The sequence below is a fragment of the Bemisia tabaci genome, chromosome 3 (assembly GCF_918797505.1).
Source record: "Bemisia tabaci chromosome 3, PGI_BMITA_v3".
Classification (NCBI taxonomy): domain Eukaryota; kingdom Metazoa; phylum Arthropoda; class Insecta; order Hemiptera; family Aleyrodidae; genus Bemisia; species Bemisia tabaci.
This window is the reverse complement of record NC_092795.1, coordinates 53,513,194-53,522,682: the sequence shown is the minus strand read 5'-3', so window position 1 is coordinate 53,522,682 and position 9,489 is coordinate 53,513,194.

The window sequence follows — 9,489 nt, the reverse complement described above, 5'->3', positions numbered from 1 at the left end:
ACTCTCGGCTTAGCAGTTAGCACACTTGCGGTCCGCGAAATAGGCATTGCCGGTTTGCCTTATCCAACTTCACCGAAAAAATGGATTGCTCATTTAACAGTTAGATTGTTAAAAGTATGTCCGACATGTTTCAAATGTACACCACGGAGAAAGAATTTAGATAGTATTTACCATATTCCGGTTAATAAACGGCACAACCAGAGATTATGGTAACTTTCAACAAAATAATCGTGAAAGCAACAAGATTTTTCCTTATTGTGACAATAATTTTGGTAGAAGTTACCATATTGTCTGGTTGTGCCGTTTTTTAAACGGAGTATGTTAAATGCTACCTAAATTTTTCCCCCGTGACCTTACGATGGTGGAAACTACAGGGGTGGTTAAATTAGCATTTTTTAGTGTAAAATCTACATTGAAATACGTCGGACACTTTTTTTAACTACAAAATTTTTAAATTATCAATTTCCTTTTTCCCGTGTCAAAGCTACTCTTAACGCGGTGAAGAGAGTCCCAGGTTCAATATCGAAAGAAAACAGCTTTGGTAGAAAATTCTGGTTGCGCTGGAAAAATATGTATTGCGCCAAGGAAGCAATTAAAGAAAGGATGGTTGCATGAACAAAACATTCCCCCGGGATTGACCGTGGCAGAGTTGATCCTGGCAACCTGCTTGGAATTTTTTTGGATAAAGGGCGACTACAAATTAAACTTTCTCGAAATGCCTTTGAAGGTCCGGAGGATGAGGTTTAACATCCACGAACTTTCGGCGTTTCAGGAATTGGCATACGTTGAGTTCGCCTTCAATTACGAGTGACACTGTGTCACGCTCGGGTGGTCAAATAGTTGCTTCCCGCTTCTGAGTACAGTTCGCGTTCATTTTTATTGTTATTACTGAAAATCAGAGAATTTAGTCGTTACAGACATGCATTGGCGTAGTAAGTTGGTGCGTTAAGTTCTAAGTCGATTTCTAGTGATACTATGGCACGCTCTGCCGTGCTACTGAAAAACGCCGTACGAGCTTTCAGGTGTTGCCAAATTTCCTCATGCATACAACTAATTTTCAGGGAAAATTTTGAATATTTTTGTGCCAATTTCGCAGATAATTTTGTTTGGAATTTGATCAAAAATGTTTGAAAATTTCAGGGAAAAATATTCATAATTTTCCCCAAAAATAAACATTTTATCAAAGGAAATTTGGCAACTTTCCAGTGTTCAGACGGTGTTCTTCCCTAGCCCGGCAGATACAGAATAAAGCGAGAATTGGAAGGCAGTGCCCAATTTAACTTTTATGAAAATCTCCAATCGTCCCTTTTTATCGTTGGCAAATTGGCGGCAATGCAAGAGCACCTCCAGGCTGCACTGGTTGTGCGCGCTTATCGCGATGACTATGAATGAAAATGCACGCGACAAATCGTATGAATGAGTGCGCGAAGCGCAACCGCGGCTTCTAGCTCGGATCAATGAATTAAATTGTCTTTACTCCGACAAAAGCTAACTTGAAGATGAGCCCTGATGTCCGCATAAATCAACGTTTTCCACGGCTCGCGTGAATATGCTGTTACGTTGAATTGTCACCGGAGTAAGAAAAGAGTGAACCGATAAATCATTCATTGCCAGCCGCGGCACCGCGGATGAGAGAAACAACGCTTTGCGAGAAAAAGCTCACGCACCTGCAGTGTTTGCACTATGCACATGCACTCGTCTCCTGTCTGCATTCCCTGTGACCACGTAACTTTCATGAATACCTATGGTACAAGTGGTAGTTTCTCCTACTTCATACCCACACGGTTTTTCATTTTTCCTACATCATCACTGCATGACGATATAGTAACACAAATCTATTTTATGGATTTTCGTACAATTGATAGCATCCGTTGTAAAGTCCTAAATGTTATCATTATGTATACGTACATGTATTACACACCAGGACTGGATTTAGAGGATGGCCACATGGGCCGCGGCCCATGAAGGCAAATTTTGAATTTGTTTTTAAATGTAGGTATTAAAAAAACTTGGATCCAGTAAAGACTGGGGGAGCGAGAAAGTAAAAAATTACAAACGAGAAAACGCGATAAAATCTCTCATTTCCTGAGAGTATAGTAATTTCTAATTTCCTTGTGATCTCTAAATGTATTTCTGTGATACAAGAGACAGCACCTTTCATTAGTCGACCTAAATGAGAAATCAAACACGCAATTCGGCCTGCGATTCTTGTCGTGCCGACATAAATCTCAACAATCGGGCTGCTCGAACGGCGCGGCGCAGAGAGCAATGATGGCGAGGACTTGAGATGAAAAGGAGAGGCCCTCGGCGCGGCGGTCAGCATGGAACACATATTAGCGCCTACAAGACTGCATGAATACTTCATGCATTGCGTCTAATGCAGTGCGGTCAGCAGCACCGGTCGGCGAGAAACGCATGGCGCCTACGAGACTGCATAAATACTTCACGCATTGCGCCAAACACCGCTTACAAGACTGTAGGAATACTTCACGCATTCCGCCAAACACAGTGCGGTCAACGCGGCGCGGCGGCGGAAGTTAAATTTATTAAACCACATTTATGTTTGTTCTTCCGTCATTTTTTCGTTCAATTATCATAAATGGAAGACCTTGTCCACACAGAGATAGGTTTACGGAACTTAACTCTCGCGCAAAGTTCCGTGAACTTTTGCTAGTTATGTTGACAGGGCTTTGGCAAAAAATGTATCCAACACGAGTAAATGCGTCTTATGCACCCCTGCCCTCCGGCACGTTCACTTGATGGTTTTTATTGATGTTTCAAAATGAATGAGAAGGAGGCGGAAAAAGACAGGCGGCCCATGGGCGGCAAGTAGGTAAATCCGGCCCTGTACACACATGTAATATTCACATTACATACACATGTACATGTGTATTTTTCAAATAGATAACTATTCACACTCCTCAGCGATCGATATCTCTTAATACATTCTCTCTCTGCCTTACGATTCTGATTATAGTTCATGGAAGGAGATTGTTCGTCGTTCCTCATCACTCTATTTGCTCTTGCCTCTTCTCCCATTTAAGCGCATTTGTTGTAATAACCTCAGGTGCAGTCCCTGCTTATGAGCCAGAGAATATCGATATGAGAGGAAATAAAAACATTGCGGTTGCGTTGTAACAAAAGCAATTACAGTGCACTTTAAGAGAGCTTGCATGGAAGCGAGGTTCGAGTCTTAAAAATGACACGTATATAATAAATTGATTTCTCGGACCCATTTTCCATTCTTGCCGGCCAGCAATCAGGGTTGGAATACGGGAGCTGAGAACCACCTACAAAATCATCACTCCTTTATTTTTGAAAGGTGACGAGTGAACTGTAGGCGGTTAAGCTAGTCGCAGTTGCCTTACATAACTTGCATCAATCGAAATTCGACACTTCCGAAGTTTGACGGAGCGCCCACCATATGTGCATGTACAACATGATCGAGCTTCAATATAAACCGTGACGATTTCTTAAAAAAACCGCAGAAAGTAGAAATCGACGGTTCAATGATAACCGATGTAATTCCGAATTGATTACGAGTTTCTTTATGTACGTCGCGTCGGTGCTTGTGGATGTGGAGCGATACGCACCCCCCCCCCCCCCCCAATGCGAACTTCAAATAATTGAGGTATTGCATTTTGCGTCTTTATTAAATGAATTAATTAATAAATAAAAATTCCTGCCAAAAAGCCTAGCTGTGTGTTTTCACCAACGTTAAATGCTTCTATCCTAGCATTCCTCGAAAAGCTACTCTGCCAAGGATTTTAAAATGGTTCTCGTGGGTCGCTTGGAGTGAAAACAAGCAGAAAGCTCCAACGCATTCGCGTCGGAAAGCGGCTCTGGCGACGGTAGGTAGTTGTTACGCGTTTACGGTTTCCTTGGTAACCTTTGTTTGCTATCAGCTGATGTCGAGTAGTATGACTAGGAAGCTCCAACCACGGCATTCTTCGAAAAAAGCGCGAAAACTTATAGATTTGAATTTTCAAATTTTAAACGTAAAGTACATTTTTTCCAGTGCGAGATTAAAGCACAGACCCGTTTTGAATTATTGACAGTATCACCATGATTCCAAAAATACACTACACAACATAGCATTCGCTCACAGGAAAAAGATATCAATTAAAATAAAATCAGTCCCCCCTAAACAGCAGAAAATGGCGCCGATTCCCATCAACCAACACGCGGTCTCTCCAATGTAACATGGTCCGTTGATACTCCCCAGCTGGGACCGTCCGGAATAGCAGCTCTAGTGCAAGCACCAGAGCCGCTAAAAACGTGCATACAAACAAATAAAATTATAGTTTTTCCGGTAGCTATGGTGGTTTACACCGAGAGGACACACATGACCAGCTTGAAATAGCCATTTTTTCTAGTAAGATTTGTCATGCTGTCTTACTTAAAAAAGCAAAAAACGTGTATTTACGCATATTTTTCATAGGAAATACGAGGTTCTTTCAAGAGGGGAATATGATGCACTTTGTTGCAGGTATTTGATGCACTTAAGCCACCGCTTTGCTTTATTAGCGAGAGCTTCCGCCCTTGACCATCTTGGTTACCAGTTTACCACACCCACACCGAGCCTTGCGTCACGTACCTAATATAAAACTCGTCTTCCAGCACCAGGCTCCTCGTTTTCCCCTCATTTTTTTCACTCCTCGTCACGTTCCCATTTCCACCTGGTAACTCTCTCCAGCTGCGCATGCGCGCAAAAGAATGTAAAACACTGACCAGACGCAACCGTCTTTGCGGTGTGGCATCTTATGGATTTCCACCCCCTATTTTCCACACAGTTGCCGGTTGAAATATACTCGTAATTTTAATCAGGAATTTTGAAAAGAGAATTTGCTTAAGGTGATTCGATGGACGCCATATTTTGTGCCAGAACGGCATGCGATATATCGCATCAATTGGTTCCATTTTTTCAACTACTCGTCATTTTTCTCCAATTTAGAGATCGCAATTTTGTTGTCTGGAGACTAAAGCACTCACTAACCAATTTTAACGAAGAAATTCAACGTAATAAAGGCGCGGTTTTTCTAGAGAGAAAATATCGCATTCGAGTGCAGTTTCGATATCAGTATCGAATGCGATGTTTTCTCTCTAGAAAAACCACGCCTTTATTACGTTGAATTTCTTTGTTAAAATTGGTAAAAGAGTGCTTCGGTCTCCTGACAACAGAATTGCGATCTCAAAATTGGAGAAAAATGACGAGTAGCTGAAAAAATGGAACCAATTGATGCGATATATCGCATGCCGTTCTGACACAGAATATGGCGTCCATCGAATCACCTTAAGGCATGCTTCCTTGGTCCGCGGTATGACGTACTTGATTTACGAGAGGAATAATACCAATCCTTCAATGAATTCGTTTTCTTCTTTTCTTTCTAATCTAACAGTCTTGTTGACACATTTTTGGAATTTTTTACTATGCATTTCTGAAATCTTAAAAAAGTACATACACTTTGGTAAACTTACTGAAAAATGTCTGAATTAAAGAACCATCTATACTCATATCGTCCACGATACAGATTGAGCTCTCAGTTAAGGCGCATGTACTGTTACTGCAATGATGAGAAAAACTTGGAATTTAATAGAAAAGGTTTTTCGATGATGTAAATTTATTCTCGTCGCTCTGAAAACGCACAAATTGAGATTGATGCAGAGTTTTTTTACTTATCCAAAAATATTCAAAACAATTTTAAAGGAGATATTTTGGTCAGTTTACTTCTTAAAAACGAGAGACGAACGAATTATTTTAGGCAATGAATATACACAGTTTTGAGCTTAAGCTATACCGATGTGTATAAAGATATTTTTACATCAGAGGTAAAAAAACCCAGTAAGTTTGGCATTCAATGCGAGATTGGCGGGACATAAAACTAAAAAACAGCGTTGAGTTTGACATATTTGATGAGTATGATAAGTAAATTTTGTCACTTTATCTAATTTCTTCTTGGTTGTGATTCTACTTCAAAGTGCAACATGAAAAAATAACAGGGTAGATACATAGCACTCTTAATAACGTTCAGTTGGGCAACCACGTTGAGTTTCCGTCCCGCCGTTTGAATTTGCGCGCTAGACCAAGGAAAAACCACAATTACAGTAAGGTTTTTATTGTTTGTTCAGTATTGTATCACGTACCCTTGAGGTGCAAGTTGCTACTAACATTCAACATACATATTATTTATGCACGATACAAACACCAAGAATAAGGAAACAAGGCTAAAACAACAAATCAACATCGGACTTTTCGGCCGGTAGCCTGGTCGTTATCAACTGCTGAAAAAATTAAAAAGTAAAAAAAAAGGAACCAAATCACATGTTGTTCTAAATTTTTATTTTTATTATTTTTTGTTTGTCAGCATTTGATGATAGCCAGTTAGCTGATATCAAAATTCGACACAAAGTTAGGTTTGATAATAGGTTCTGGTAAGTTGAGTAAGTAAGAGACCCTTCACTATAGTATCTTGGCAATGGTGGAAGCTTTTACTTGCGGGAATTTATCATTCTATCGTTGACCTACCTACATTGTTGATGGTTAAGAACGTGTTGGCAGTTTCGTTTTGCAAACAAGCCGAAGTTTGGGAAACTTGTTTGGCTAACTTGTTTGGCTCATGACGTCACTCGAAGCTCATCATCCATCACGAAGGTAGATCAACAGCCGAAACAAGAGTGGTGACTGGTGCTCCCTTATAATTGTCCACAATGAATTGTTGAGTCCCCGAAAGCAAAAGCCTCCACCTGTCGCCGAGAGGCAAGTGGAGGCTCTCTTGTCTCTACTCCTACTTCATGAAGCATAAATCGAAGATGGAGGTTTCTCCTCGCGGGTGGAAGAAAGGTTTCGTGTGAGCCCATACAAGGTTCGAACAGGATGCGCTTGAAAAAACGTCAATTCCATTCCCATGGGAGCGAATGAAATTGGCAACAAGAGTACGTATATCCTGGCCGTTGAGGTCCGAGGAGCAGCGGGTTCAAGGATTGCCCCTGTACGTCATGTAATTGGCTGGGGTGTGGGTGTGCGCTGGACTGCCGACTCCGTTCAGTGTTCCTATGCTCCAAGAGTTGTACGCAGAACAGTCCCGTTTTTTAATTAACGGCCCAACATCCACCATCCACCATCCACCATCCACCATCCACCATCCACCATACACCATCCACCATCCAACAACGCTGTCCATGTTGTGTCAATCCGCAATTGCTAATCCGCGCAATGCGCAATCCGAGCCTATTCTTGCTTCCGATTCGGATTGGGACCGGCTCCAGAAACTGAGGCAGCGGACACGGGGAAAACGCCGTATGAACATTCCAGAGTTGCAAAATTTCCTCTCGGAAAATATTTATTTTTGAAGAAGGTTATGAATATTTTTCCTTGACATTTCCAGGCACGGAAGATCAAATTACGGACAAAACTCTGTGAAAAATTCGAAGAGAAGCTCTTATAAATTTTCCCGAAAATTCTTGACTTAGGGAAGGACGTTTGGCAACGTCTGAAGGTTCATACGGCGTTCTTCCTTAGCACGCAGATAGGAACGGGGCGCACCGGATAACAGGAGGAGAGGAACAAGGCACTCTTTGTTGGACTCAGCTTCCTCTGCTGTGTTACGGAAGAGAACAGTAACTGCATTTCTCTGGTGAGCCACAGTTAGCTCGTGCTCTTATGCATCTCAAGGCTCATTTTAGAATGCACTTACTGTTCTTCTCCGTAACACGGCAGTAAGAACAACGACCGAGTTCCAACTGTACTTAACTGCTTCACAAGCTCATGCAAAGCGGTTCCGTCGATTGGAGGGGCGGGTGAGGGGTAAGGGGTGAGGTATGTGGGTGCTGTTTCCGAACGATTTATTTTTGAGAAGAGTACTTATGTAGGGAGAGTACAGACATTTCGGTAATTTTGGGGTTGGGTAAAGGAGCTCTTAGGGCTCAAAAAGTCAGTCAATCTATGAATTCAAATTATCCTGAGATAACTTATCCTGAGATGGCAAAGAACCTTACATGTTGAATGCCGATTTAAATCAATATCCGAACTTCTATTGAACTTTCATTTCGGATATTCCAGATTTCTTTCTGATTTTTCCTGATGTTTTCAATGAGACTTCCTGATTGTGCATGCGAATAAATTGAAATTAGTCTGATTCAACAAATCAACATATTTACGGAATTGAATAACATTTTTGAAAAATGTTGGAGAGACTCAGAATTTCCTGATCCTTGACTGTTTCAATTATTCCTCATGACATCTTTCCTGATATTTTCCGGGTTTTCCGGTTATTTCAGTTTTTACACCACCCTGATATCATCTTGACAATAAGGAAAGAAAGTGAAAAGTAATTTTTTTTACAACTTTACTTTTACGCTGTACATTTTCATGCGGTATACATTAAATTGACGATACAATTTACGTCAACATTTCACAGTTTATTGCAGCTATTTACATTTTTTTAAAAATGTCCTCCATTTTTCATCCTTCTGCTCCAGCAAAGCAGTTTTTTACATTCTTTTTCACTCTCTTTTGATGCAGGGTTTTGATCGTTTGGCTTGGGCAATTTTGCCACCCGTCCCCTTTTAAAAGAAACCTCAAATCAGGTGACACGCATGCTTGTCAAGCAGACGAAGATCGTTATCACGAGTTAGCATAAGAGGGTAACTCAGCCGTGATAAGGAAAACGCTGTAAGAGCATTTAAATGCTGCCTTTCCTATCAGAAAATAATTATTTTTGAAGAAAGTTTGGGATACTTTTCCTTGAAATTTACAGGCACTTCAAATCAAATTAGGAACGAAATTCTCCGAAAAATCGGAAGAAAAATATTAACTAGTGCTCCCAAACTTTTATGCTTTGTCAAAAGAAATTTGACGACGTCTAAAGGCTCATACAGCGTTATTCCTAACACGGCATAACTCCGCTCTGCGAGTCCAGTATTCCAGTAATGCCGTGCAACGGAAAAACACCGTATGAGCATTCGAATGTTGCCAAATTTCCTCCCGGAAAATATTCATTTCTGGAGAAAGTTTTGAATATTTTTCCTTGAAATTTTCAGACTTTTTCGATCAAATTACGAACGACATCGTTTGAAAATCGAAAGAAAAATGTTCACAATAAGTTTCCTAAAAATTCGTGTTTTGTAGAAGGAAATTCAGCAACGCTTAATGCTTCATACGGCGTTCTTCCGTAGCACGGCACTAGTCTTGCTCACGGGCGTCTAATAAATCATAGTTCCGATTTTGGAGGAAAAAATCGAGGGCTCAGCCCATGTTTCGGGGTTTCGGATCCACGGCGTTGTTGAGACCTGGTCATATTTACATAACCCATTGTTTTGATTCCCGACTAACAACGAAAATATGTTGTTCTCGGCTTGTTTTGCGGAGGCGTAATGGGCGGCGTTGCCAGATTTCCGTAATTGTCCCGGAGGATTCCATCATTTCTGCTTCTCCCGCCGTTTTTCGACAGTTTGGCCTCACCGAGCTTCTGCGGACCTACGACGTCGTGG